The 27816-nt window shown below is 40.6% G+C and overlaps 15 non-coding genes across 15 annotated transcripts; 3 read left to right on the top strand and 12 right to left on the bottom strand.

The window, feature by feature from the left end:
• Window positions 1–4902: 4902 nt before the first annotated feature.
• Window positions 4903–4975, bottom strand: trnaf-gaa (transfer RNA phenylalanine (anticodon GAA)). Its single transcript has one exon. It is a non-coding gene; the product is annotated as a tRNA-Phe (tRNA).
• Window positions 4976–5063: 88 nt separating this feature from the next.
• On the bottom strand, window positions 5064–5137 carry trnai-aau (transfer RNA isoleucine (anticodon AAU)). The gene has a single exon. It is a non-coding gene; the product is annotated as a tRNA-Ile (tRNA).
• Window positions 5138–7655: 2518 nt separating this feature from the next.
• trnae-cuc (transfer RNA glutamic acid (anticodon CUC)) lies at window positions 7656–7727 on the top strand. The gene has a single exon. It is a non-coding gene; the product is annotated as a tRNA-Glu (tRNA).
• Window positions 7728–7821: 94 nt separating this feature from the next.
• trnay-gua (transfer RNA tyrosine (anticodon GUA)) lies at window positions 7822–7908 on the bottom strand. The gene is given in 2 exon segments: window positions 7822–7857; window positions 7872–7908. It is a non-coding gene; the product is annotated as a tRNA-Tyr (tRNA).
• An 827-nt stretch (window positions 7909–8735) lies between these two features.
• trnar-acg (transfer RNA arginine (anticodon ACG)) lies at window positions 8736–8808 on the bottom strand. Its single transcript has one exon. It is a non-coding gene; the product is annotated as a tRNA-Arg (tRNA).
• Window positions 8809–9812: 1004 nt separating this feature from the next.
• Window positions 9813–9884, top strand: trnae-cuc (transfer RNA glutamic acid (anticodon CUC)). Its single transcript has one exon. It is a non-coding gene; the product is annotated as a tRNA-Glu (tRNA).
• Window positions 9885–9978: 94 nt separating this feature from the next.
• Window positions 9979–10065, bottom strand: trnay-gua (transfer RNA tyrosine (anticodon GUA)). Its single transcript is given in 2 exon segments — window positions 9979–10014; window positions 10029–10065. It is a non-coding gene; the product is annotated as a tRNA-Tyr (tRNA).
• An 827-nt stretch (window positions 10066–10892) lies between these two features.
• Window positions 10893–10965, bottom strand: trnar-acg (transfer RNA arginine (anticodon ACG)). Its single transcript has one exon. It is a non-coding gene; the product is annotated as a tRNA-Arg (tRNA).
• A 2509-nt stretch (window positions 10966–13474) lies between these two features.
• On the bottom strand, window positions 13475–13615 carry LOC130224276 (U4 spliceosomal RNA). The gene has a single exon (XR_008837341.1). It is a non-coding gene; the product is annotated as a U4 spliceosomal RNA (small nuclear RNA).
• Window positions 13616–14560: 945 nt separating this feature from the next.
• Window positions 14561–14642, top strand: trnas-gcu (transfer RNA serine (anticodon GCU)). The gene has a single exon. It is a non-coding gene; the product is annotated as a tRNA-Ser (tRNA).
• Window positions 14643–15001: 359 nt separating this feature from the next.
• On the bottom strand, window positions 15002–15142 carry LOC130224239 (U4 spliceosomal RNA). Its single transcript, XR_008837306.1, has one exon. It is a non-coding gene; the product is annotated as a U4 spliceosomal RNA (small nuclear RNA).
• A 9579-nt stretch (window positions 15143–24721) lies between these two features.
• On the bottom strand, window positions 24722–24803 carry trnas-aga (transfer RNA serine (anticodon AGA)). The gene has a single exon. It is a non-coding gene; the product is annotated as a tRNA-Ser (tRNA).
• Window positions 24804–26302: 1499 nt separating this feature from the next.
• Window positions 26303–26375, bottom strand: trnak-uuu (transfer RNA lysine (anticodon UUU)). The gene has a single exon. It is a non-coding gene; the product is annotated as a tRNA-Lys (tRNA).
• Window positions 26376–26879: 504 nt separating this feature from the next.
• trnah-gug (transfer RNA histidin (anticodon GUG)) lies at window positions 26880–26951 on the bottom strand. Its single transcript has one exon. It is a non-coding gene; the product is annotated as a tRNA-His (tRNA).
• A 198-nt stretch (window positions 26952–27149) lies between these two features.
• On the bottom strand, window positions 27150–27231 carry trnas-aga (transfer RNA serine (anticodon AGA)). The gene has a single exon. It is a non-coding gene; the product is annotated as a tRNA-Ser (tRNA).
• Window positions 27232–27816: the final 585 nt, after the last annotated feature.

Below are 27816 nucleotides of genomic sequence, written 5' to 3'. Positions count from 1 at the left end.
AAAGAAAAGTCCAGGAATTGATGGGTTGGGAAGTGAATTTTATATTGTTTTTAAAGATATTTTATCTAGTATTTTAAAGGAAGTATATGATGAGATTTTTGAGAATGGAGGGGTAAATAAAAGAATGGGGATGGGCTTAATGAAGGTGATATACAAAGGAAAGGGGGATAAAGTAGATTTAAAAAATTATAGACCTTTAACAATGCTCAACACTGATTTGAAGATTTTAGCTAAAGTTTTAGCTAACAGACTAAAGGAAGTAATGCCAAGCATAATCAAAACAAACCAAGCATATAGTATAAAAGGACGAGACATTGCTGACACAACTATGAGTATTAAAGACACAATAAGATATATAAATGATAAGAAGAAAGATGGTTTTTTAATTAGTCTGGACTTCGAGAAAGCTTTTGATAGAGTCGAGCATGACTTTTTATTTGGAGTGCTAAAGAGTTTTGGTTTTGGGGAAAATTTTATAAAGTGGGTTCAGATTTTATATAGAGGAGCTATAACCAGGATAAAATGCAATGGTTTTTTAATGGACTGTTTTAAAATAACAAGATCAATCAGACAGGGTTGCCCGTTATCTGCGCTTTTATATGCCTTAGTTGCAGAACCACTGGGATTAGCTGTGAAGCATGAGGAACGAATAAAAGGAATAGAGGTAGAGGGGGGAGTGAATAAAACATTTCAATATGCTGACGATACTACATTAATACTACAAGATCTGGCAAGTGTAAAGCAAGCAATGGAAACGGTGCAACATTTTTGCAAGGGTTCAGGAGCTAAAATAAACGAAGATAAAACAGTATATTTGAGATTTGGAGGAACTGAGGCTTTATCTGGACATTTTACGTTCAAGGAAATGGATGAAATTAAAATTTTAGGCATTGTAGTTGGGAGGGATGAAAAGAAAGCAGAAGTAACCATGTGGGAGGAAATGTTAGGAGGGATTGAAAGAAGGCTGAGGTTTTGGAAGTTAATGTCCTTAACTTTGAAGGGGAGGGTTTTAATTTTGAATGTTTTAATGGATGAATGTTTAATAATGATTAGTTCGGAAACGCAAATAAATACATTGAAACCTTTGAACATCCTTAAGGTTTTGAAGAAGTGCACTCAAAGAATGCATCCCGCTTGAGGCATGATGTGACAACTCTGTACTGTAGATAAAAATTTGATTCATTATTTTTTGTAAAAAAAAAAATACTTAGTGTGTTTTCACAAAATATTCTTATAACATTTTCATTTGTGTCGTGTGCCACACCTGCAAAGAGCTGTGCTTCACATTGTGATGCAGCAAACACCAGTTCTTCATCATCTTCAGCAGTGGATCTGGAAGTGCCTGGAGCATAAATCTTAAAAATATTACTGTGAAAAATACACACAGCCAAATGTACAATACGATGGTGCTTACTTACCAGTAGTAAAAAGCTGCCTTTGGGCCATACGTTTGGCTGGGGGTTCTGCTGTAGGAGGAGGTACAGTGGACTGCAGTTTTGGATCTGGAAACAGAGAGTTTGACATAACAATAAATAAACACATATATAACTGCTGTTGGGATAATTCTGTATCATGCTCAGTATTCACTCTCCTACTTACAGGGTTTAACAGGTGACATCAGTTTTTTTGCCAGCTGTGAAGGAGACAAGTGCTTGCCCCGTGCCAACAGCGATTTCACAGTGGCAGTCTGCTGTACACCTGTTTGGATGGCTGCAGGTGGAGGAGCAGGGACACTGGATGCTGCAGGTGAAGGTGCAGAGACACTGGATGCTGCAGGTGGAGGTGCAGAGGCAGCAGCAGAAGCCAGTCTTTTCAGGACATACGTCTTGAAAAGTGCCATGTTGGTTTTTGGCCTGGCATCTGCCTTAACCAGGTACCTGATGAGGGCTTGAGCCTCCTTGTTCTGGTCCTCAAACACATCTTTCATGGACCGGCCCTTAAAGTCACCAAACTCCACCATCAAGCACCCTGTATCTCCTTTTGCCCTGGCTTCTGCTTGCATTTCCTGTTTCCTCTGGTACTTCTCTACTTCTTCTGCAATCTCCCTGATGAAGGAAGTGTACTGAAGAAACAGGTGTATGTTTTCTGACAAGGGTGTTGTCTGCAGCTTCTCATCAGAAATGCTAAGCACCAGGTACACCGCATACCCCAGAGCATGCTCTAGGAGCCATCTAAATCTTTGGCCCTGGTACTTGCCAAACTGAATCTTGCAGTGAGCCAGAACTAAAAACTGGTCACTGGGGTCTCCACCATTGCTGCTGACAAAAGCAGTGGCCTCTGCCAGCACCTCTTTCTTGGGTTTGGCCCTTCCAGACTCCCTGCTTACAAGGCGCTCTGCCTCTGCAGATGACCCCAAGAGGAGTCTGCTTGATGTCGCTGATTGGCGGCGGAAAATCGGGTATGCGTACATTTTTTCTGAAAAAAAAAACATTAGAGAGAACATTACCTAGAGCATTTAGAAAGATGCATTTACATTAAGTGTGAAACAATAATTTAACAATGTAGACATAATCCATATTATTGCAGTAGTAAATATACTTCTGGTGAATTTTCTACAGATATGCCTAATATATGCATGGTAGTACAACTTAAAATTCATATAAATCAATGAGAAACAACAGAAATTAAAACATTAAGTTATAAAATACACATTAAACTCTTAAGTCTTTACATTATGACTATTTTATAAATAAAATGTTTGTACTTCAGCTATTTAATATAACTATTCTGTTGTGTAATATATCTGAAAACACAAGTAATAAAATAAACAAAATACAATATATGCTTTTAATATTTTTACAATAGATTTATGAAATACAATACAATCTAATTACTAAATATATATCATATATTGTCATGAACAAGTGTTAAACTCAAATGTTTTTAAAGTTTGTGCAGTCGTTTTACTTAAAATAGAATTATTTTAAAAGTATAGAATTATTTGCTAAATTAAATGTTTAAGAAAAAACTTTAACTCTGTATTTAATGCAATTACATTATAAGTAACTGTAACTGTACATTTCAATACAGTAACGTTAACTTTTTAGAGTGTACACCGCGATAATAGGGCCCAATATTGCTAGGTCGAATGGGGGCATTATTATTCTAAACAAATATCAGAACATTTCGTTTAATCATTTGACCAAATGGCGATGATTCCACCTTTTCTGATCACTAGCGACATTTTGCTCTGTATTTATCATGGGAAACATTACCGTTTTACAAGTTATGTAGAAAACATCTGCTATAACGTTACCTTGCTGTCGATTGTAACTTATCATTTAACAGAAATACACACAGTATAATAAACTAATAATAAAGTAGTGTTACATCTGGCTTACCTGATTCAAAGATGACGATTATAATAAAAGTGTCGTGTGATCGGTCAAAAGTAAGCCATCGAGGAAAAACGCGATTGGTCAAAAATACGTCACAGCAAAAAGAAATGCGATTGGTCAAAAGTAAGCCACTGAAGTGAAACGCGATTGGTCGAAATGACGTCAGCACAAAGACAAACGCGATTGGTCAAAAGTAAGCCACCGAGGTGAGACGTGATTGGCTTATGTGGGCTTACTTTGGGCTTACTTTGGCTCTGTAGACGGGATGCTGCAGGCGCAAGTGAGAGGTAGTGGGATCGATGCCCGCATTCTCCACTTGTGTTTTCATGCCTTTCACAGTGGCTTTTATTGCAAAGCTGGTTGCACCTGGAGGGTTTAGAGCGAATTTCCTTACGTCAGCTTTGCCGGTTCTGTGTAGTACTAATCATTGCAATCCTTCAGAAGCCCTATCAAGTCACAGTTTTCTTTTATTCAATGGCGCGTCCGCAGTGGGAAATCAAAGCACTAAATATATAGCAGAGTGCTGTCGATTAGCCCATAGGAATCATCACCAGAAGCGATGTGACCACCTGGGAGAAAGATAGCGTTTTGGTCAAATGGAAGCAGGTGGACTTGAGGGTGAAGCAGCTGGACTTGAGGGTCCTAGAAAACCCATAGTAACTGTTATTCTCTGGCCTTCAAGGGAATAGAATGCTATTTTAGCTTTTTTGTGCTGTGCTGGCAAAAAAAACAGGTCCCATCTAGATTTGAATTTAGATCGCTGGATGCAGAGTGCTATCCATTACATTATGGAACCTCAAGATGGTGTAGAGCTGCTGCCCGAGATGAAGATGATGAATTAAAAAACTGGCCTTGCAGGAAAGTAGCGGAAGGTCCATCCAAGGCAAGGCCAATGTGCATTGATTTCTGAGTAACTCGTCATTCGGCATGCAGGGGTCCTCACACATTTACTGAAGCATTACTAGGTAGGGCCTTCAAAAGAAAAGCACGCCATTCTAGGCAATTTGACGACTAAATGGCAGGCAGGGCAAAGAAGCCACCACAGAACAGATGTGATATTATTTTTTCTTTTTCGACCACGTCTAAAATGTTCAATTTTGACTGTGAAAAGGGGAATTAGCTTAAATGGTAGAACGGTCGCTTAGCATGCATGAGAGAGGTAGCTGGATCGATGCCAGCATTATCCACTTCTGTTTTCATGCCTTTCACACTGGCTTTTATTGCAAAGCTGGTTGCACCTGGAGGGTTTAGAGCGAATATCCTTACGTCAGCTTTGCCGGTTCTGTATAGTACTAATCATTGCAATCCTTCAGAAGCCCTATCAAGTCACAGTTTTCTTTTATTCGATGGCGCGTCCGCAGTGGGAAATCAAAGCACTAAATATATAGCAGAGTGCTGTCGATTAGGCCATAAGAATCATCACCAGAAGCGATGTGACCACCTGGGAGAAAGATAGCGTTTTGGTCAAATGGAAGCAGGTGGACTTAAGGGTGAAGCGGCTAGGCTTTTTGGGTGACTTTCATTCAACTGACCCTGTGCCCAAAACAGAACAACAACATTGCTTTGCCGAAACCCGGGATCGAACCAGGGAACTTTAGATCTTCAGTCTAACGCTCTCTCAACTGAGCTATTTCGGCTGCCATGACACAGCTTTCCTGCAGCAGGGATGTCTGTGAGACCAAGCTGAGCCCTTAAGTGCATCTGAGGCATAAGAGAGTAAAAATTTGGCCAGTACGGGTATCGAACCCGCGACCTTGGCGTTATTAGCACCACGCTCTAACCAACTGAGCTAACCGGCCGTTTTCTTACCAGTGTGCTGGAAAACCCAGAGTTAGTGTCATTCTTTGGCCTTCAAGGGAACAGGATGTACTGGAGCAGGACTAGGTAGGGCCTTCAAAAGAAAAGCACGCTATTCTAGGCAATTTGACGACTAAATGGCAGGCAGGGCAAAGAAGCCACCACAGAACAGATGTGATCTTATTTTTTCTTTTTTGACCACGTCTAAAATGTTCAATTTGGCTTGTGAAAAGGGGAATTAGCTCAAATGGTAGAGCGCTCGCTTAGCATGTGAGAGGTAGCGGGATCGATGCCCGCATTCTCCACTTGTGTTTTCATGCCTTTCACACTGGCTTTTATTGCAAAGCTGGTTGCACCTGGAGGGTTTAGAGCGAATTTCCTTACGTCAGCTTTGCCGGTTCTGTGCAGTACTAATCATTGCAATCCTTCAGAAGCCCTATCAAGTCACAGTTTTCTTTTATTCAATGGCGCGTCCGCAGTGGGAAATCAAAGCACTAAATATATAGCAGAGTGCTGTCGATTAGCCCATAGGAATCATCACCACAAGCGATGTGACCACCTGGGAGAAAGATAGCGTTTTGGTCAAATGGAAGCAGGTGGACTTGAGGGTCCTAGAAAACCCATAGTAACTGTTATTCTCTGGCCTTCAAGGGAATAGAATGCTATTTTAGCTTTTTTGTGCGGTGCTGGCAAAAAAAAAAAAAAACAGGTCCCATCTAGCAAGTTAAAGATTTAGCTTCACAAACAGGTCAATACACACTAAAATCTTTATATATTGAAGCAAATTTAGATGCATATTTAAATGTATATTTTCATATTAATTGATAATTCACACTAATTAAATGTATAACATTTAAATATAATACAATTAGTTATATTTCAGATAATATAAATCAATTATCACCGACACAAGACCAATTTCATAATGCTTTTAGTGTAAAAGACTTTAATTTGAAGCAAAAAAATATGCTGGAGGACTGGATCAGATATATGGCACTTTACACCTGATTACCTCTGCAGATTATACACAACATTTCACAGCACCTGGAATTAACACAAATGAGTTTGAAGTTACAGTGTTTCTCATCCATTTGTGATTAATGTACAAACAATTATCTACAAAGGCCAAAAGTAGCAAAAATGGCCAGTATGTGATAGCTTTACTGTGTCAAAAGGAAAAGGTTTTGTCACAGGGTATCTTATACATGCTTTTGTGAATGTTTATGCATATTTGTATGCACAAACACAAGTTATAATTAGAGGGAAAAACATCTTTGTTACCTACCAGGTGAATAAAAGGCTATCAAGAAAGCTGAGGTGCTCACACATGTTCTGTTCAACTAAAAACCGAAGGAAAGAAAACAAAATTGGCACAAAAACAAGTTACATTTTGATAGTTAGAATAGTTAGAATAACCACCGGGTGTCGCTATCACATGCCTTCAATTAGGCAGCAGATCCTGTTATGAAGTAAAACAAACCGAACAAACCAAAGGAAACATAATTCAGGACTTGACAGACTGCCCAATGGCCCGGGGTCAGTGTGCGAGACGCTTGGGCCAGTGTACAGAATGTTACTGGCCCAATCAGGCCAGTGCTGCCTTGTCACACAAGTTTGGCTGTGACTGTCTGTCAATTGCGTGTAAATACAATCTTAGGGTGCTTTCACACATAGACGTTTGTTTCGGAATCTGTCTTGTTTGCCCCGTTAGCGCAATTCGTTTGGCATATGTGAATTCAGCAATCTCGCTCGAATCCGCGCCAAATCAATCGGTCCGAGATCGCCTGAATGAGATGGTCTCTGCTCGATTAAGCCGATCGATTGTAGTGAGAAAACAAAACAATGCAACTAACGACCCAGGCTATCACAGTGTATTATGATTGTGTAATAGCCGTATATACGGCAATAAAAAGAGAGAATGAGTAAACCAAGACGTCATTCCTACCGGTAAATGTTGTTTAAATACTGGGCTTTGTTATTATGGCAAGTTGTGGTGTCGATAGGATGCTCTCACGGCGCATGTGACAGTCCCTTCCTTTTCACCTCTATGGTGAACTTTGAGCTCTAACAACAAAGATATGTTCGAACTGCACAGGCATGAAAGCAGCTCTGAGCGCAAAAGACCTCCTTCGAGCCAGCGACCTAAGGATTAACAACAACCAACCTCCCTGGTGGTCCACCGAAGGCTTACGAGAGCTTTCCACAAGCCCACCCTCTTAAGGTTGCTGTCTGCTTAGTTTGTCATCGTTAGCTTGTTGCTTGTAATAAGGACACGGCTCTGTCAACACGGAGTTCATTCAACACATGCTGTGCTTTGTTATTATGGTAAGTTGTGGTGTCTATAGTATGCTCTCACAGAGCATGTGACAGTCCCTCCCTAGAAGAACTGTGATCCAGGGTCTGAGACTTTCTCCTCGCCAGGAGGAGGTTACAAGCATTAGATTTATTTTTGACAGAGCAGCTGCAGCATACTTGCGTGGAGGCCCACAGTTAGGCTTGAGGGCAAAATTCTGCCAGCCTTCCCTGGTGGTCTAGTGGTTAGGATTCGGCGCTCTCACCGCCGCGGCCCGGGTTCGATTCCCGGTCAGGGAACTTCCTTTTCACCTCTATGGTGAACTTTGAGCTCTAGCGACAAAAATATTTTCGAACTGCACAGGTATGAAAGCAGCTCTGAGCGCAAAAGATCTCCTTCGAGCCGGAGTCGAACCAGCGACCTAAGGATTGCCAACAACCCACCTACAGTCCTCCGCTCTACCAACTGAGCTATCGAAGGCTTATGAGAGCTTTTCACAAGCCGACCCTCTTAAGGTTGCTACAGTCCGACTGCTGGCCAAAAAGGGCAGAAGCAAAAACGCTCAAGCCTTCCTATACCGGGAGTCCAAGCCAGGCCGCTGGGTGAAAACCAGGAATCCTGACCGCTAGACCATATGGGAGATATCACTTGTGAGGGCCAGTCTGCACAAACTTCAGTTCTTTCTGATCTCATATAGTCTCATGGTTTCCGTAAGCTAGAATCTTCTCATCCATAGTCATAAGCGTTATCCTTTGTGCCACTGGCTCTCTGTTCAGCACCTTGTTAGAACATTGTTTGAAACAAGGACAAGGCTCTGTCAAGCTGGAGTTCCGTCACCACACAGTCTGCTTTGTTTTTATGGCAAGAGGTTGTGTGGATGGGATGCTCTTACAGGATTCCTGACAGTCCCTCCATAGAAGACCTGAGATCCAGGGTCGGAGACTCTCTCCTCTCCAAGAGGAGGTTAAAAGCCATAGTTTATTTTATGCATGTTTTATCAGAGCACTTAGGTATTGCTGCAGCTCAGAGACTTACAAGAGGAAGAGATTACGCTGCAAGTTGGCTGGGTGACTTCAAAGTGGTAGGGACTTTTGCAAAAAGTTGGCTGGGTTTACGATTGGTGTAGCTGTAGTAGACGTTAAGAAAAATCAGCAGTTGGGACAGCCTTTGAAACCAGGGGAGCACCCCACGGGCTCTGTGCTGGCGGCCCCAGAAACTCGATTCACTCCAGAGTGGAATTGAACAGCTCCAGCGGGGGGAAAGGCGACCGCAGTGCACTGACTGACAGCAAAGCAAAAACACCAAAGCGAGCCAGCCAGGAGTCGAACCTAGAATCTTCTGATCCGTAGTCAGACGCGTTATCCATTGCGCCACTGGCCCTCTCAGCTTAGCTTGTCATCGTTAGCTTGTTGCTTGTAATAAGGACACGGCTCTGTCAACACGGAGTTCATTCAACACATGCTGTGCTTTGTTATTATGGCAAGTTGTGGTGTCGATAGTATGCTCTCACAGAGCATGTGACAGTCCCTCCCTAGAAGAACTGTGATCCAGGGTCTGAGACTTTCTCCTCGCCAGGAGGAGGTTACAAGCATTAGATTTATTTTTAACAGAGCAGGTGCAGCATACTTGCGTGGAGGCCCACAGTTAGGCTTGAGGGCAAAATTCTGCCAGCCTTCCCTGGTGGTCTACCGAAGGCTTACGAGAGCTTTCCACAAGCCCACCCTCTTAAGGTTGCTGTCTGCTTAGTTTGTCATCATTAGCTCGTTGCTTGTAATAAGGACAAGGCTCTGTCAACACGGAGTTCATTCAACACATGCTGTGCTTTGTTATTATGGCAAGTTGTGGTGTCGATAGGATGCTCTCACAGAGCATGTGACAGTCCCTCCCTAGAAGAACTGTGAACCAGGGTCTTAGACTTTCTCCTCGCCAGGAGGAGGTTACAAGCATTAGATTTATTTTTAACAGAGAAGCTGCAGCATACTTGCGTGGAGGCCCACAGTTAGGCTTGAGGGCAAAATTCTGCCAGCCTTCCCTGGTGGTCTACCGAAGGCTTACGAGAGCTTTCCACAAGCCCACCCTCTTAAGGTTGCTAACTGCTTAGTTTGTCAACGTTAGCTTGTTGCTTGTAATAAGGACAGGGCTCTGTCAACACGGAGTTCATTCAACACATGCTGTGCTTTGTTATTATAGCAAGTTGTGGTGTCTATAGGATGCTCTCACAGAGCATGTGACAGTCCCTCCCTAGAAGAACTGTGATCCAGGGTCTGAGACTTTCTCCTCGCCAGGAGGAGGTTACAAGCATTAGATTTATTTTTGACAGAGCAGCTGCAGCATACTTGCGTGGAGGCCCACAGTTAGGCTTGAGGGCAAAATTCTGCCAGCCTTCCCTGGTGGTCTAGTGGTTAGGATTCGGCGCTCTCACCGCCGCGGCCCGGGTTCGATTCCCGGTCAGGGAACTTCCTTTTCACCTCTATGGTGAACTTTGAGCTCTAGCGACAAAGATATTTTCGAACTGCACAGGTATGAAAGCATCTCTGAGCGCAAAAGATCTCCTTCGAGCCGGAGTCGAACCAGCGACCTAAGGATTGCCAACAACCCACCTACAGTCCGCCGCTCTACCAACTGAGCTATCGAAGGCTTATGAGAGCTTTCCACAAGCCGACCCTCTTAAGGTTGCTACAGTCCGACGGCTGGCCAAAAAGGGCAGAAGCAAAAACGCTCAAGCCCTCCTATACCGGGAGTCCAAGCCAGGCCGCTGGGTGAAAACCAGGAATCCTGACCGCTAGACCATATGGGAGATATCACTTGTGAGGGCCAGTCTGCACAAACTTCAGTTCTTTCTGATCTCATATAGTCTCATGGTTTCCGTAAGCTAGAATCTTCTCATCCATAGTCATAAGCGTTATCCTTTGTGCCACTGGCACTCTGTTTAGCACCTTGTTAGAACATTGTTTGAAACAAGGACAAGGCTCTGTCAACCTGGAGTTCCGTCACCACACAGTCTGCTTTGTTTTTATGGCAAGAGGTTGTGTGGATGGGATGCTCTTACAGGATTCCTGACAGTCCCTCCATAGAAGACCTGAGATCCAGGGTCGGAGACTCTCTCCTCTCCAAGAGGAGGTTAAAAGCCATAGTTTATATTATGCATGTTTTATCAGAGCACTTAGGTATTGCTGCAGCTTAGAGACTTACAAGAGGAAGAGATTACGCTGCAAGTTGGCTGGGTGACTTCAAAGTGGTAGGGACTTTTGCAAAAAGTTGGCTGGGTTTACGGTTGGTGTAGCTGTAGTAGACGTTAAGAAAAATCAGCAGTTGGGACAGCCTTTGAAACCAGGGGAGCACCCCACGGGCTCTGTGCTGGCGGCCCCAGAAACTCGATTCACTCCAGAGTGGAACTGAACAGCTCCAGCGGGGGAAAAGGCGACCACAGTGCACTGACTGACAGCAAAGCAAAAACACCAAAGCGAGCCAGCCAGGAGTCGAACCTAGAATCTTCTGATCCGTAGTCAGACGCGTTATCCATTGCGCCACTGGCCCTCTCAGCTTAGCTTGTCATCGTTAGCTTGTTGCTTGTAATAAGGACACGGCACTGTCAACACGGAGTTCATTCAACACATGCTGTGCTTTGTTATTATGGTAAGTTGTGGTGTCTATAGTATGCTCTCACAGAGCATGTGACAGTCCCTCCCTAGAAGAACTGTGATCCAGGGTCTGAGACTTTCTCCTCGCCAGGAGGAGGTTACAAGCATTAGATTTATTTTTAACAGAGCAGCTGCAGCATACTTGCGTGGAGGCCCACAGTTAGGCTTGAGGGCAAAATTCTGCCAGCCTTCCCTGGTGGTCTACCGAAGGCTTACGAGAGCTTTCCACAAGCCCACCCTCTTAAGGTTGCTGTCTGCTTAGTTTGTCATCATTAGCTTGTTGCTTGTAATAAGGACACGGCTCTGTCAACACGGAGTTCATTCAACACATGCTGTGCTTTGTTATTATGGTAAGTTGTGGTGTCTATAGTATGCTCTCACAGAGCATGTGACAGTCCCTCCCTAGAAGAACTGTGATCCAGGGTCTGAGACTTTCTCCTCGCCAGGAGGAGGCTACAAGCATTAGATTTATTTTTAACAGAGCAGCTGCAGCATACTTGCGTGGAGGCCCACAGTTAGGCTTGAGGGCAAAATTCTACCAGCTTTCCCTGGTGGTCTAGTGGTTAGGGTTCGGCGCTCTCACCGCCGCGGCCCGGTTTTGATTCCCGGTCAGGGAACTTCCTTTTCACCTCTATGGTGAACTTTGAGCTCTAGCGACAAAGATATGTTCGAACTGCTCAGGCATGAAAGCAGCTCTGAGCGCAATAGATTTGAAGGATGTTCCTGCAAAATGTAATGTAGTCTGTACAGAAAATAGCTGCAAATACATACTTATGTGCCATAGTCCATCCCCCATCTGGAAAGTGGCCAAATGCATGACGAGGTGGCCGAGTGGTTAAGGCGATGGACTGCTACTCCATTGTTCTCTGGATGCGTGGGTTCGAATTCCATCCTTGTTGTTCGTTTAAGAGAGCCCGGTGCTTCCGGGAACTTATCTTACTCACACCATCTTCGTGTTTCGAAACATGTTATGGCAAAATTGAAAGTCATCTTACCGAACATAATTGCAGAAACATCCATATACAAATATGTGACGCAGTCCAGCCTCCATCAAAGAAGTAGGCGCATTTGTGATGAGGTGGCCGAGTAGTTGAGGTGATGCACTTCTAATCCGTTGTGCACTGCATGTGTGGGTTTGAATCCCATCCTTGTCACTCATTTGCTCTGGTGTTTGAGAGAGCCCGGTGCCTCTGTGGAAGGTGTTACACATGTTTGTGTAAACTTGGTCTAAAGTTTTGTTTCCCCTTGTGTGGCAGAAAATATTTTGATGGAATTTGGGGAGCACTGTGTTTAAGTTTGAGTGATTAATATCCCCCGCAACAATAAAAGCAGCCTCCAGGTGAGCAGTCTGTTGTTTGCTGATGGCTGCATGAAGTTCATTCATAGCGAGCTTGGCATCAGCGTCGGGAGGTTTATAAGCAGCAGTTATTATGGTGGAGGCGAACTCCCGTGGCAGATAAAACGGTCTACATTTACCCATTAGAAATTCCAGGTTAACAGAGCAATGTCTCCCAACGACGACAGAGTTTGTGCACCAAGCTTTGTTGATATAAATGCATAATCCTCCGCCTCTAGTCTTACCGGAGTCCATCTTGTCTCTATATACACATATGTGCCACAGTCCAGCCTCCATCAGAAAAGTGAGAACATATGTGACAAGGTGGCCGAGTGGTTAAGGCGATGGACTGCTAAACGGGTGTCCTCTGCACGTGTGCGTTTCAATCCCATCCCCGTTGCTCACATACTCTGGTATTTGAGAGAGCCTGGTGGTTCTGTGGAAGGTGTTTTACTCGCACCCTCTTAGCGTTTTGAAGGATGTTCCTGCAAAATGTAATGTCGTCTGTACCGAAAATAGCTGCAAATACATACCATAGTCCAGCCCCCATCTGGAAAGTACCTAAATGCATGACAAGGTGGTTGAGGTGATGGACTGCTAATCTATTGTTCTCTGGATGCATGGGTTTAAATCCCATCCTCATCGTTCATTTAAGAGAGCCCGGTGCTTCTGGGGAAGTTATCTTACTCACACCATCTTCAAGCTTCGAAGCATGTTATGGCAAAATGGAAAGTCATCTTACCGAACATAATTGCAGAAACATACATATACAAATATGTGCCGCAGTCCAGCCTCCATCAAAGAAGTAGATGCACACATGATGAGGTGGCCGAGTAGTTAAGGTGATGCACTTCTAGTCCCTTGTGCACTGCATGTGTGGGTTTGAATCCCATCCTCGTCGCTCATTTTTTCTGGTGTTTGAGAGAGCCCGGTGCTTCCGTGGAAGGTGTTTTACTCGCACCCTCTTAACCCTGGTTAATCCAGCCTGCTGCATGTTTAGGAGCTCAACAAAAGTTGCAACATGTTAAAGAGACAGAAACACAGCTTTCCTTTTCAACAGAACATTAAGCCTACTAAGAGGCTGACAAAAACTGCCAGAGCTGACTGTATTTCAAGTCATCTCAGCGAGGTATTGGGTAAAGTTTTCAACCAGCAATGATCAAGCCTCAGATAGACCTCATCGTTTATGATATTGCCTCTGCAAACGAATAACTATAACAGCTACGAACTGTTCTGTGTACCAATCTGGATATGCAATGACAAGGTGGCATCAAACTTTAAACTGCCAGCAATCAGCCCTCTGGCACCAATGAGTGCATATGCGGTGTCAGCAGAACAGGTTATTGATTTGTCCAAAAATAATTACCTATACATTGTTTCATTTTTACTTAAAGAAAAGTATACACTACTTACGTGAATCTGGGAGAAGAGAATTGTGGGTAATCTGGTAAAGGGGGCGGAGTCACAACGCTGAACGGCAGAGAAAAGGGTTGAGATTGGGATGTATTTATTGGGCTGTACAGGGACTGGGGTAAGGTAATGAAGAATGCAAGGGCACTGAAACCATATTTTGACAGAAATCCAAGGTCAGCTATGCTGCCGTTTTTAAGAACATCCATTCGAGTCCCAAAAGTTAATCCTTTCTCTAGCACAATGCTGTGCTTACACGTGACGAGGTGGCCGAGTGCTTAGGTTAGTATGTTGTACTCTGCAAGTTCTGGTTTCAATCCCATCCTCATGGTTTCACTGTTTTGAGAGAGGCAACTGCTTCTGTCTAAGGTTTCCTACTTGCACCTCTCAGCGTCTTAAAGGATGTTTTTGGCAAAATTGTATGTAATATTTAGCGAAAATAGCTGCAAAAACATACGTATATGCCATAGTCCAGCCTCCATTAGGAGAGCACCTATGTGCGCAGCGAGGTGGCTGAGTGGTTAAGGCGATGGATTGCTAATCCGTTGTGCTTGGCATGTGTGAGTCGAATTCCAGCCTGGTCGTTCGTTTAAGAGAGCCCGGTGTTTATGTGGAAGGTAATCTTCGTGCTTTGAAGAATGTTATGGCAAAATTGAGTGTGATCTTACCGAAAATAGTTGCAAAAACATACACGTACACATATGTGCCACAGTCCAGCTTCCATCAGTAAAGTGGAAACATATGTGACGAGGTGGCCGAGTGGTTAAGGCGATGGACTGCTAATCCATTGTGCTCTGCATGCGTGGGTTCGAATCCCATCCTCGTCGCTCAAATGCTCTGGTTTTTGAGAGAGCCCGGTGCTTCCGTGGAAGGTGTTTTACTCGCACCCCCTTAGCGATTTGAAGGATGTTATGGTAAAAGTTAATCCAGCCTCCGGCAGGGATGGACCGCTAATCCATTGTGCTCCGCCTGTGTAAGTTCAAATCCCATTCTCGTCGTTTAATTGCTTTAGTGTTTTAGAGAGCCTGGTGCTTCCATGGAAGGTTTCTTACACGCACTCTGCTTGCATTCTGAAGAATGTTATGGTACAGGTTAATCCAGCCTGCTGCATGTTTAGGAGCTACACGAAAGTTGCAACATGTTAAAGAAACAGAAGCACAGCCATCCTTTTCAACAGAACATTAAGCCTACTAAGAGGCTGACAAAAATTGCCAGAGCTGACTGTATTTCAAGTCATCTCAGCAAGGTACTGGGTAAAGTTTTCAACCAGCAATGATCACGCCTCGGATAGACCTCATAGGCTACGATATTGCCTCTGCGAAAGTATAGCTATAACAGCTACGAACTCTTCTGTGTACCAATCTGGACATGCAACGACAAGGTGGCATCAAACTTTAAACTGCCAGAAATCAGCCTTCTGGCACCAATGAGTGCATGCTGTGCCCGCAGAACAGGTTATTGATTTGTCCAAAAATAATTACTTATACATTGTTTCATTTTTACTTAAAGAAAAGTATACACTACTTATGTGAATCTGGGAGAAGAGAATTATGGGTAATCTGGTAAAGGGAGCGGAGTCACAACGCTGAACGGCAGAGAAAAGGGTTGAGATTGGGATGTATTTATTGGGCTGTACAGGGACTGGGGTAAGGTAATGAAGAATGCAAGGGCACTGAAACCATATTTTGACAGAAATCCAAGGTCAGCTATGCTGCCGTTTTTAGACTCAGGCATTCTGTCTAGTTTCTCTCCAACAAAACCAGAAGAAACATGTTGCAGTTAATGTTGAACAATAAAGCCTGGTTTATACTTCTGTGTCAAGTGATCAGCGTGATCCACGGCGCAAGCCTTGCGCGTAGCCGTGCACTTATACTTCTGCGCACTGTTTCTGTTGCTCTGCAATACACTTCCGAAAAGCTAGCTGGCAGTAGGTGTTTATGTTTCTCTGTGTTGAGTTTCTTCACTGGTGTTTTGTTTTTTTCTGAACGCTTCCTTAATGTGCATGTGGCTCAAATTCGCTCATTTTGAGGCAGGAACCAGTGGACGTGCAACAACTTTAATTAAAAGGTAAACACAAAACAACAGTCTCCATGCGGAGCTCCTTCATGGGACTCCACACTTTTTTTTTTCATGGGACTCCACACTTCACGCTCGTGAGGCTCTCACCTCCGCCCACACTCGTCAGCGCTACCAAGTCGACCAATCTCAGAGCTACGCGTACGCGTTACATTTTTTGAGAGGTGCGCGTCAATGTCGCCGACGGCCACAGCGAGGTGCTATGCAACTACATGTAGGCTGCGCCGTAGCATACGCGTGAGCTTGACGCCGAGGTATAAATCAGCCTTAACTCTGGGGCACTGATCAGAGCTACTGATAAAGCTCCTTATGACAACCTTTATCTTCATCTTTTCTGTAAGAACATCCATTCGAGTCCCAAAAGTTAATCCTTTCTCTAGCACAACGCTGTGCTTACACGTGATGAGGTGGCCGAGTGCTTAGGTTAGTATGTTGTACTCTGCAAGTTCTGGTTTAAATCCCATCCTCACAGTTTCACTGTTTTGAGAGAGGCAACTGCTTCTGTCTAAGGTTTCTTACTTGCACCTCTCAGCGTCTTAAAGGATGTTTATGGCAAAATTGTATGTAATACTTAGCGAAAATAGCTGCAAAAACATACGTATATGCCATAGTCCAGCCTCCATTAGGAGAGCACCTATGTGCGCGGCGAGGTGGCTGAGTGGTTAAGGCGATGGACTGCTAATCTGTTGTGCTTTGCATGTGTGAGTCGAATTCCAGCCTGGTCATTCTTTTAAGAGAGCCCGGTGTTTACGTGGAAGGTAACTTACTTGCACCCTCTTCGTGCTTCGAAGCATGTTATGGCAAAATTGAGTGTCATCTTAACGAAAATAGTTGCAAAAACATACACGTACACATATGTGCCCTCTAGAGTGCCCTCTAAACTCTGGTTGCCTTTCGCAGAAACCTACGCTCTCTGTCACCCAATAGACTATCCACCATTCTTTCAAACTTTCTTCCTCCATCTTGCAAACTCTCTGCACTTGATACGAACAGCGCCACTGATACACTCTGCTCCACGCTAGCATAATGTCTAGACAGACTATGTCCTCTTACATCCAGGCCAGCCCGTGCCAGTCCTCTTGCACCCTGGCTCTCTGATGTTCTCTGTGAGCATCGCTCAAAACTTCGGGCTGTTGAGAGAATTTGGCGAAAAACTAAAAATCCTGAAAAGTGTGTAAACGTGCTCCATGGACATCGACCATCGACGTTTATTATAGTTTTTAAAACATTTGTTCGAATTGTTTTATTTTTATTTTTTTTTTAAAGGTTATTTTGGAAAAAAGTGTATGCATATAAGTAAAGCTTGCTTGTTTTTACTCAATATTTAAAATCTTTTGATAAGAAATATTTAAAATATTATTATTTTTATTATTATGATGATACTCAGCTATACCTCACCCTGATGATCCCTCGGTTCCAGCTCGCATTTCAGCCTGCCTGTCAGACATTTCACACTTGATGAAAGATCATCATCTTCAGTTTAACCTCGCGAAAACGGAAATGCTTGAAGTTTCTGCCAACCCGACTCTACACCATAACTTTTCAATCCAGATGGATGGGGCAACCATTACTGCATCCAAAATGGTAAAAAGCCTTGGAGTAACGATTTATGACCAACTAAACTTCTCTGACCACATTTCTAGAACTGCTCGATCTTGCAGATTCACACTCTATAACATCAGAAAGGTCCGACTCTTCCTATCTGAATATACAGCTCAACTCATTGTTCAAGCTCTTGTTCTCTCCAAACTGGACTATTGCAACTCTCTACTAGCCGGGCTTCCAGCTAATTCTATCAAACCTCTTCAGCTGCTTCAGAACGCAGCAGCACGAGTGGTCTTTGATGAACCCAAAAGAACACATGTCACTCCGCTACTCACCCGTTTGCACTGGCTGCCAGTTGCTGCTCGCATCAAATTCAAAGCTCTGATGTTTGCTTACTAAGCGACCTCTGGCTTTGCTCCTTCGTATCTGCTCTCACTTCTGCAGATTTATGTGCCCTCCAGAAACTTGCGTTCTGTGAATGAACATCGCCTCGTTGTTCCATCCCTAAAAGGGAAGAAATCACTTTCCCGAACTCTCACATTCAATCTGCCCAGTTGGTGGAATGAACTCCCTAACTACATCAGAACAGCAGAGTCACTTGCTGTCTTCAAGAAACGACTAAAAACTCAACTGTTTAGTCTCCAATTTCCTTCCTAATCTTAACTGCCTCTCTGGCTATACCACTAACTGTACTCTCTCTCTCTCAAAAAAATAAATAAAAATAAAATAAAATAAATTTACTAATGCTTAGCTTCTTAGACTTTACACACCTGATACTTGTCTATAGCACTTGTTTACTGCTGCTCTTATAGTTGTGTAAATTGCTTCCTTTTCCTCATTTGTAAGTCGCTTTGGATAAAAGCGTCTGCTAAATGACTAAATGTAAATGTAAAATGTTATGGTAATGTACAAAATAAACCTGATTTAAAGCCCACAAACTGGGATTGAAGCGTCTTCTTTTATAATTGTTCTGACACACAGCTGTGCTGATAAAGTAAAGCTAAGCTAAATTGCTGTAATTCATTACACACATGCAATATTTTAAAAACATTTTAAACTTGTAAAACTCACTCTTGATCACATTTGATGATCATTGATGATCCTAGCGAACTGAACAGACCTTTTATTCCCGGTTGCTTGCACGTCTGGTCTTGTTGATATGATTATACACGTGACTACCGGGACATGTTAATACGCACAGCTGTCAATCAAGTCAGTGGTCGGGGGGACCGCACTCCTACGTCAAGTTGCAGTCGATCTGAAAACTGCTCCAATTGGTCCACCATTTTTATAATGTTAAATTTGAAAAAAAAAAGGACTGGGTGTGTTTATATTACCTCAATATGACGGTCTATACACTATATCTACACACATGTCTGTGCAAACAGCTTGAAAAGTAGATTTTTCACCATAGGTGCCCTTTAAATCAGTATGTTATCACCATGCTATTATTTTAATCAACCTAAACTAACAACCCTTTGTTATCTCAACAACATTAGTGAAGCTAGTTGACTTGACAAAAAAAATATGTTGTAATAACAAATAAAGGATATAATTTTATACAGAGTAGACAAAATCAGATAAAACAAAACTAGACAAAACCTGACAAAATCAGGCAAAACTAAACTAGGCAAAACTATACAAAATTGGACAAAATAAAACTACACAAAACTAGACAAAACTTGACAAAATCAGACAAAAAAGCTAGACAAAAGTAGACAAAATCAGACAAAACAAAAGTAGACAAAATCAGACAAAAGTAGAACAAATCGGACAAAACAAAACTAGACAAAAGTAGACAAAATCAGACAAAACAAACATAGACAAAATCAGACAAAACAAAACAAACGTAGACAAAATCAGACAAAACAAAAGTAGACAAAATCAGAAAAAACAAAAGTAGACAAAAAAAGACAAAAAAGCTAGACAAAATACGACAAAAGTAGACCAAATCGGACAAAACAAAACTAGACAAAAGTAGACAAAATCAGACAAAACAAAGGAGACAAAATCAGACAAAACAAAACAAACGTAGACAAAATCAGACAAAACAAAAGTAGACAAAATCAGACAAAACATAATTAGACCAAAAAGACAAAATCAGACAAAACAAAACAAGAAAAAAGTAGATAAAATCTGACAAAACAAAATTAGACAAAAATAGACAAAATCAGACAAAACTAGACAAAACAAAACTAGACAAAACTAAACAAAAGGAGACAAAACTAAACAAAAATAGACAAAACTAAACAAAATGAGAAAAACTAAACAAAAATAGACAAAATCAGACAAAAAACTAGACAAAATCAGACAAAAGTAGACAAAATCAGACAAAACAAAAGTAGATAAAAGTAGAAAAAATCTGACAAAACAAAAAACTAGACAAAAGTAGACAAAATCTGAAAAAAGTAGACAAAATTAGACAAAAGATTAGACTAAATCAAACAAAAGTTGACAAAAACAGACACAACAAAACTAGACAAAAGTAGACAAAACAAAGCTAGACAAAAATAGACAAAATCAGACAAAACGAAATTAGACAAAACTAAACAAAAGTAGACAAAATCGGATAAAACTAGACAAAACTAAACAAATCTAGACAAAACTAAACAAACCTAGACAAAACAAAACTAGACAAAACTAGACAAAAGTAGACAAAATCAGACAAAACAAAACTACACAAAGTCTGACAAAACAAAACTAGACAAAAATAGACAAAATCTGACAAAACAAAAGTAGACAACATCAGACAAAACACATCTAGACAAAATCAGACAAAACAAAAGTAGACAAAATCTGACAAAACAAAACTAGACAAAAGTAGAAAAATCAAACAAACGAAACTAGACAAAAAAATTGACAAAAGTAGACAAAATCAGACAAAACTAGACAAAAGTAGACAAAATCAGACAAAAAGAAATTAGACAAAACTAGACAAAATCAGACAAAAAACTAGACAAAATCAGACAAAAGCAGACAAAATCAGACAAAACAAAAAACTAGACAAAAGACAAAAATAAGACAAAAAGAAATTAGACAAAACTAGACAAAATCGGACAAAACTAAACAAATCTAGACAAAACTAAACAAAACCAGACAAAAGTAGACAAAATCAGACAAAACTAGACAAAACTAAACAAAAATAGACAAAATCAGACAAAACTAAACAAAATGAGACAAAAATAAACAAAACTAGACAAAAGTAGACAAAATCAGACAAAACAAAACTAGACAGAAGTAGACAAAATCAGACAAACAAAACTAGACAAAACAAAAATAGACAAAAAGTAGACAAAATCAGACAGAACTAGACAAAAGTAGACAAAATCAGACAAAAAGAATTTAGACAAAACTAGACAAAATCGGACAAAACTAAACAAAACTAGACAAAAGTAGACAAAATCAGACAAAACGAAATTAGACAAAACTAGACAAAACCAGAAAAAACTAGACAAAAGTAGACAAAACAAAACTAAACAAAAATAGACAAAATCAGACAAAACTAAACAAAACTAGACAAAAGTAGACAAAATCAGACAAAACTAAACAAACCTAGACAAAACAAAACTAAACAAAAATAGACAAAATCAGACAAATCAAAAGTAGACAAAAGTAGACAAAATCAGCCAAAACAAAAGTAGACAAAATCTGACAAAACAAAACTAGACAAAAGTAGACAAAATCAGACAAAACAAAACTAGACAAATGTAGACAAAATCTGACAAAACAAAACTAGACAAAAGTAGACAAAATCAGACAAACAAAACTAGACAAAAAAACTAGACAAAATCAGACAAAAGTAGACAAAATTGGACAAAACTAGACATAACTAAACAAATCTAGACAACTAAACAAACCGAGACAAAACAAAACTAGACAAAACTAAACAAAAATAGACAAAATCAGACAAAACTAAACAAAATGAGACAAATTAAACAAAACTAGACAAAATCAGACAAAACAAAACTAGACAAAAGTAGACAAAATCAGACAAACAAAACTAGACAAAACAAAACTAGACAAAAGTAGACAAAATCAGACAAAACTAGACAAAAGTAGATAAAAACAGACAAAATGAAATTAGACAAAACTACACAAAAGTAGACAAAATCAGATAAAACTAAACTAGACAAAAGTAGACAAAATCAGACAAAACACAAGTAGACAAAATATGACAAATCTAGACAAAATTAGACAAACAAAACTAGACAAAACAAAACTAGACAAAAGTAGACATAATCGGACAAAACTAGACAAAACTAAACAAATTTAGACAAAACTAAACAAACCTAGACAAAACAAAACAAGACAAAACTAAACAAAAGGAGACAAAACTAAACAAAAATAGACAAAACTAAACAAAATGAGACAAACTAAACAAAATTAGACAAAAACTAGACAAAAAAATCAGACAAAAGTAGACAAAACCAGACAAAACAAAAGTAGATAAAAGTAGACAAAATCAGACAAAACAAAAAACTAGACAAAAGTAGACAAGTCAGAAAAAAGTAGACAAAATCAGACAAAACTAAACAAACCTAGACAAAACAAAACTAAACAAAAATAGACAAAATCAGACAAATCAAAAGTAGACAAAAGTAGACAAATCAGCCAAAACAAAAGTAGACAAAATCTGACAAAACAAAACTAGACAAAAGTAGACAAAATCAGACAAAACAAAACTAGACAAATGTAGACAAAATCTGACAAAACAAAACTAGACAAAAGTAGACAAAATCAGACAAACAAAACTAGACAAAAAAACTAGACAAAATCAGACAAAAGTAGACAAAATTGGACAAAACTAGACATAACTAAACAAATCTAGACAACTAAACAAACCGAGACAAAACAAAACTAGACAAACTAAACAAAATAGACAAAATCAGACAAAACTAAACAAAATGAGACAAAATTAAACAAAACTAGACAAAATCAGACAAAACAAAACTAGACAAAAGTAGACAAAATCAGACAAACAAAACTAGACAAAACAAAACTAGACAAAAGTAGACAAAATCAGACAAAACTAGACAAAAGTAGATAAAAACAGACAAAATGAAATTAGACAAAACTACACAAAAGTAGACAAAATCAGATAAAACTAAACTAGACAAAAGTAGACAAAATCAGACAAAACACAAGTAGACAAAATATGACAAATCTAGACAAAATTAGACAAACAAAACTAGACAAAACAAAACTAGACAAAAGTAGACATAATCGGACAAAACTAGACAAAACTAAACAAATTTAGACAAAACTAAACACAACCTAGACAAAACAAAACAAGACAAAACTAAACAAAAGGAGACAAAACTAAACAAAAATAGACAAAACTAAACAAAATGAGACAAAACTATAACAAAATTAGACAAAAAAACTAGACAAAAAATCAGACAAAAGTAGACAAAACCAGACAAAACAAAAGTAGATAAAAGTAGACAAAATCAGACAAAAACAAAAAACTAGACAAAAGTAGACAAGTCAGAAAAAAGTAGACAAAATCAGGACAAAACTAACAAATCTAGACAAACTAAAACAAAACAGACAAAGTAGACAAAATCGGACAAAACTAAACAAATCTAGACAAAACTAAACAAAAATAGACAAAATCAGACAAACTAAACAAAATGAGACAAAAATAAAAAACTAGACAAAGTAGACAAAATCAGACAAAACAAAACTAGACAGAAGTAGACAAAATCAGACAAAACAAAACTAGACAAAACAAAAATAGACAAAAGTAGACAAAATCAGACAGAACTAGACAAAAGTAGACAAAATCAGACAAAAAGAATTTAGACAAAACTAGACAAAATCGGACAAAACTAAACAAATCTAGACAAAACTAAACAAAACTAGACAAAATCGGACAAAACTAGACAACACTAAACAAATCTAGACAAAACTAAACAAAAATAGACAAAATGAGACAAAACTAAACAAAATTAGACAAAACTAAACAAAACTAGACAAAATCAGACAAAACTAAACAAAACGAGACAAAACTAAACAAAACTAGACAAGGGTAGATAAAATCAGACAAAACAAAACTAGACAAAAATAGACAAAATCAGACAAAACAAAACTAGACAAAAGTAGACAAAATCTGACAAAACAAAACTAAACAAAACTAGACAAAATCTGACAAAACAAAACTGGACAAAAATAGACAAAATCTGACAAAACAAAAGTAGACAAAATCAGACAAAACGCAACTAGACAAAATCAGACAAAACAAGTAGACAAAATCTGACAAAACAAAACTAGACAAAAATAGACAAAACTAAATTAGACAAAACTAAACAAAACTAGACAAAAGTAGACAAAATCGGATAAAACTTGACAAAACTAAACAAATCTAGACAAAACTAAACAAACCTAGACAAAACAAAACTAGACAAAACTAAACAAAAATAGACAAAATCAGACAAAACTAAACAAAAAAGAGACAAAACTAAACACAAATAGACAAAATCAGACAAAACAAAACTAGACAAAATCAGACAAAACTAAACAAAACGAGAAAAAACTAAACAAAACTAGACAAAGGTAGATAAAATAAGACAAAACATAACCAGACAAAAATAGACAAAATCTGAAAAAACAAAACTAGACAAAAGTAGACAAAATCTGACAAAACAAAACTAGACAAAAGTAGACAAAATCAGACAAACACAACTAGACAAAACAAAACTAGACAAAACTCAACAAAAATAGACAAAATCAGACAAAACAAAACTAGACAAAAGTAGACAAAATCAGACAAACACAACTAGACAAAACAAAACTAGACAAAACTCAACAAAAATAGACAAAATCAGACAAAACTAAACAAAATGAGACAAAACTAAACAAAAATAGACAAAATCAGACAAAAAGACAAAAATCAGACAAAAGTAGACAAAATCAGACAAAACTAAAAACTAGACAAAAATAGACAAAATCAGACAAAACAAAAGTAGACTAAATCAAACAAAAGTTGACAAAAACAGACAAAACAAAACTAGACAAAAGTAGACAAAATCAGACAAAACAAAACTGCGGCCACAACGCAGAGTACTAACCACTATGCGATCACGGCGAGCTACGGGACAGCCGCTGGAGCCTCGCTCTCTGTCATACGTCTTTGAAAATGGAGGGCCCCCAGGGCAGTCAGTTTGCGCGCGCTGCGGTTTTATTTTTGTCGCTTTTCCCTACCAGCACATCCCTTTTCCCCAGAAACACTGGGGTTGCAAACAATCAAGGAAAGTCGCAAACTAAATCCTGCGCGCAGCCTGGACGTAGTCGGCAGGATTCGAACCTGCGCGGGGAGACCCCAATGGATTTCTAGTCCATCGCCTTAACCACTCGGCCACGACTACGAAGCTTGACCATTCCATTGTGCTCTTGCCTGGCGCATTGGTCGTGCTGCCCGATGACATGTAGAGCAAGCAAGAGCTCACCAGCAATAGATGTCGCTTGTAGGGATGGTATGCAGTTTAACCCAAAGAATGACCAGTCTGTCAGACGAAGAAGAGCCGGAGTCAGAGATTTATATAAATAAATAAAGGTTACTGAAGATAGTTTGCAGTTACATCAGCAGAAGCCAGCTTCAACACTCGCCATGACTTCCTAGGCCGCTCTGCTTACAATCACAAATCAATAACAATTTTACTCTCACATAAGGTCATTAACTGCGTCACGCATATAGGTGTTCTAACCTGATTGGATAAAACACAGATAGACTAGGAAAATGTCCACGTGGGGTGCGTGCGTACAATTCTGAACAGTATCTCAAGCATAAACGTCAGACATCCACTAGACTGTTCAGAGCTGACTCCAGACCTATGAAACGGATCCACAATCAAATAGAACACACACACTTAAAGAATAATCTGTTTCTTATCCGAGGCTGAGTGTAGTCTCAGCCGTCTTTATCAAAACTGGTTAAAAACTGGTATAATCTACATTCAGGCAGTTATATCCTTACTACACAAAGTCTATCTTGAATAAAAAGTAGAATCACCTTAAAAGAATTAACCGTAAAAACAGCAAGATCCCTTAAGACATTTTAGATAGTATTAACTCTTAGAAATAACAACGGAGACAGCTGCTTCCGGTCCTCAGCCCTCAGCTCCACTCAAGGCCTCCGTGACCTCTGACTTAGTTTGGTGGCTCCTGAAAAAGTTATAAAGAGACAGGCAAACGCACTGAACGTTCTTATATTAAGCAATGTGTTAACTTATTCATTAGTTAAAATCAATTCAAAGTTAATTACTCATTCAGATAATCAAATAATTATATAAAAATAATGAGAAACAAGATGATGAGGAAAGGAGTACAGTAGCAGCGTGCACTGAAAAGTGGGCTGTACAAAACAGGTGGCAAGAGGGGGGCGTGATGCCAATGTCACCGTAAGGAATCCTGCCGTGACCCTGATTCGAAGCGGCGTTGCTGCGGCTACAATGCAGAGTACTGACCACAATCCGATCACGGCGAGTTACCGGACAGCCGTCGTGGTCCCTGTGTGACTTGTTCCTCCCTCTGATTTGCCCCTTTCGGTTCAGTGAGCGCACGCTGTTGTTTTTCTCCTCCTACCAGAATGACGCTTTTCCCAAGTAACGCTGGAATTGCAAACATTTGATGACTGTTGCAAGTTTAAAAAGGAAGAGGACGAGCACGTGGTCTGCAGGACTCGAACCAGCGCGAGAAGACCCCAACGGATTTCTAATGCATCATCTCAACCACTCGGCCGCAACTACAAGACTGCCTGTGCTCTCCATGTCCTCATGCCTAGTACACGTGTTGTGCATCCAGATGAAACTTTCAGCAAGCGATAGCTCACTGGCAAAAACTGTGGCTCCACAAGAAAAGCCTTACACGCCCAAGCAGGGACTTGAACCCTGGACCCTCAGATTAAAAGTCTGATGCTCTACCGACTGAGCTACCCGGGCTCCATGGCTGTGCCTCGCAAGTAGGCAAGGTTTAGGGTTGTGGTCGGCGCAGACCTTTACGGTACACAAAAGTTTACCGTGAGGTGGGGTTTGGACTTGTGGTTGGTGTAGATGTTGCTAAAACACAACAGGTTACTGTGAGGTTGGGTTTATGGTTGTTGTAGGTGTAGACGTCAGTAAAACACAGTAGTTTGGACTCAATGTCATATAGGAGACAAAAAGATCAATGACAACTGCAGAAGGTCTTTCTGTTGTTGTGGCAATAAATGGAGACTTAACCATTGAAACGATTCCTTCCATGCCTTAGAAGCGTGACTTGATCAATGCTTACCTACACAGCATGCTGGCATCAAAGGACCCGCTGCTCATATCGAATCCCTAGTCTTCCACACTTTAGGAAACGTAAACATTCAGGACGTGCCATTAGCACAGCCTGCACTAAAAGGAGGCTGGAGATTACGGATGGCATCACAGAGTGCAACGTCAATGCCACCTTGAAAAGCATGCCGTGACCCGGATTCGAACCGGGGTTGCTGCGGCCACAACGCAGAGTACTAACCACTATACGATCACGGCGAGCTACGGGACAGCCGCTGGAGCCTCGCTCTCTGTCATACGTATTTGAAAATGAAGGGCCCCCAGGGCAGTCAGTTTGCGCGCGCTGCGGTTTTATTTTTGTTGCTTTTGCCTACCAGCACATTACTTTTCCCCAGAAACACTGGGGTTGCAAACAATCAAGGAAAGTCGCAAACTAAATCCTGCGCGCAGCCTGGACGTAGTCGGCAGGATTCGAACCTGCGCAGGGAGACCCCAATGGATTTCTAGTCCATCGCCTTAACCACTCGGCCACGACTACGAAGCTTGACCGTTCCATTGTGCTCTTGCCTGGCGCATTGGTTGTGCTGCCCGATGAAATGTAGAGCAAGCAAGAGCTCACCAGCAATAGATGTCGCTTGTAGGGATGGTATGCAGTTTAACCCAAAGAATGACCAGTCTGTCAGACGAAGAAGAGCCGGAGTCAGAGATTTATATAAATAAATAAAGGTTACTGAAGATAGTTTGCAGTTACATCAGCAGAAGCCAGCTTCAACACTCGCCATGACTTCCTAGGCCGCTCTGCTTACAATCACAAATCAATAACAATTTTACTCTCACATAAGGTCATAAACTGCGTCACGCATATAGGTGTTCTGACCTGATTGGATAAAACACAGATAGACTAGGAAAATGTCCACGTGGGGTGCGTGCGTACAATTCTGAACAGTATCTCAAGCATAAACGTCAGACATCCACTAGACTGTTCAGAGCTGACTCCAGACCTATGAAACGGATCCACAATCAAATAGAACACACACACTTAAAGAATAATCTGTTTCTTATCCGAGGCTGAGTGTAGTCTCAGCCGTCTTTATCAAAACTGGTTAAAAACTGGTATAATCTA

The sequence above is a fragment of the Danio aesculapii genome, chromosome 4, assembly GCF_903798145.1.
Source record: "Danio aesculapii chromosome 4, fDanAes4.1, whole genome shotgun sequence".
NCBI lineage: Eukaryota > Metazoa > Chordata > Actinopteri > Cypriniformes > Danionidae > Danio > Danio aesculapii.
The sequence above is the reverse complement of the archived record's forward strand: the minus strand, read 5'-3'. Positions and strand labels throughout refer to the sequence as shown.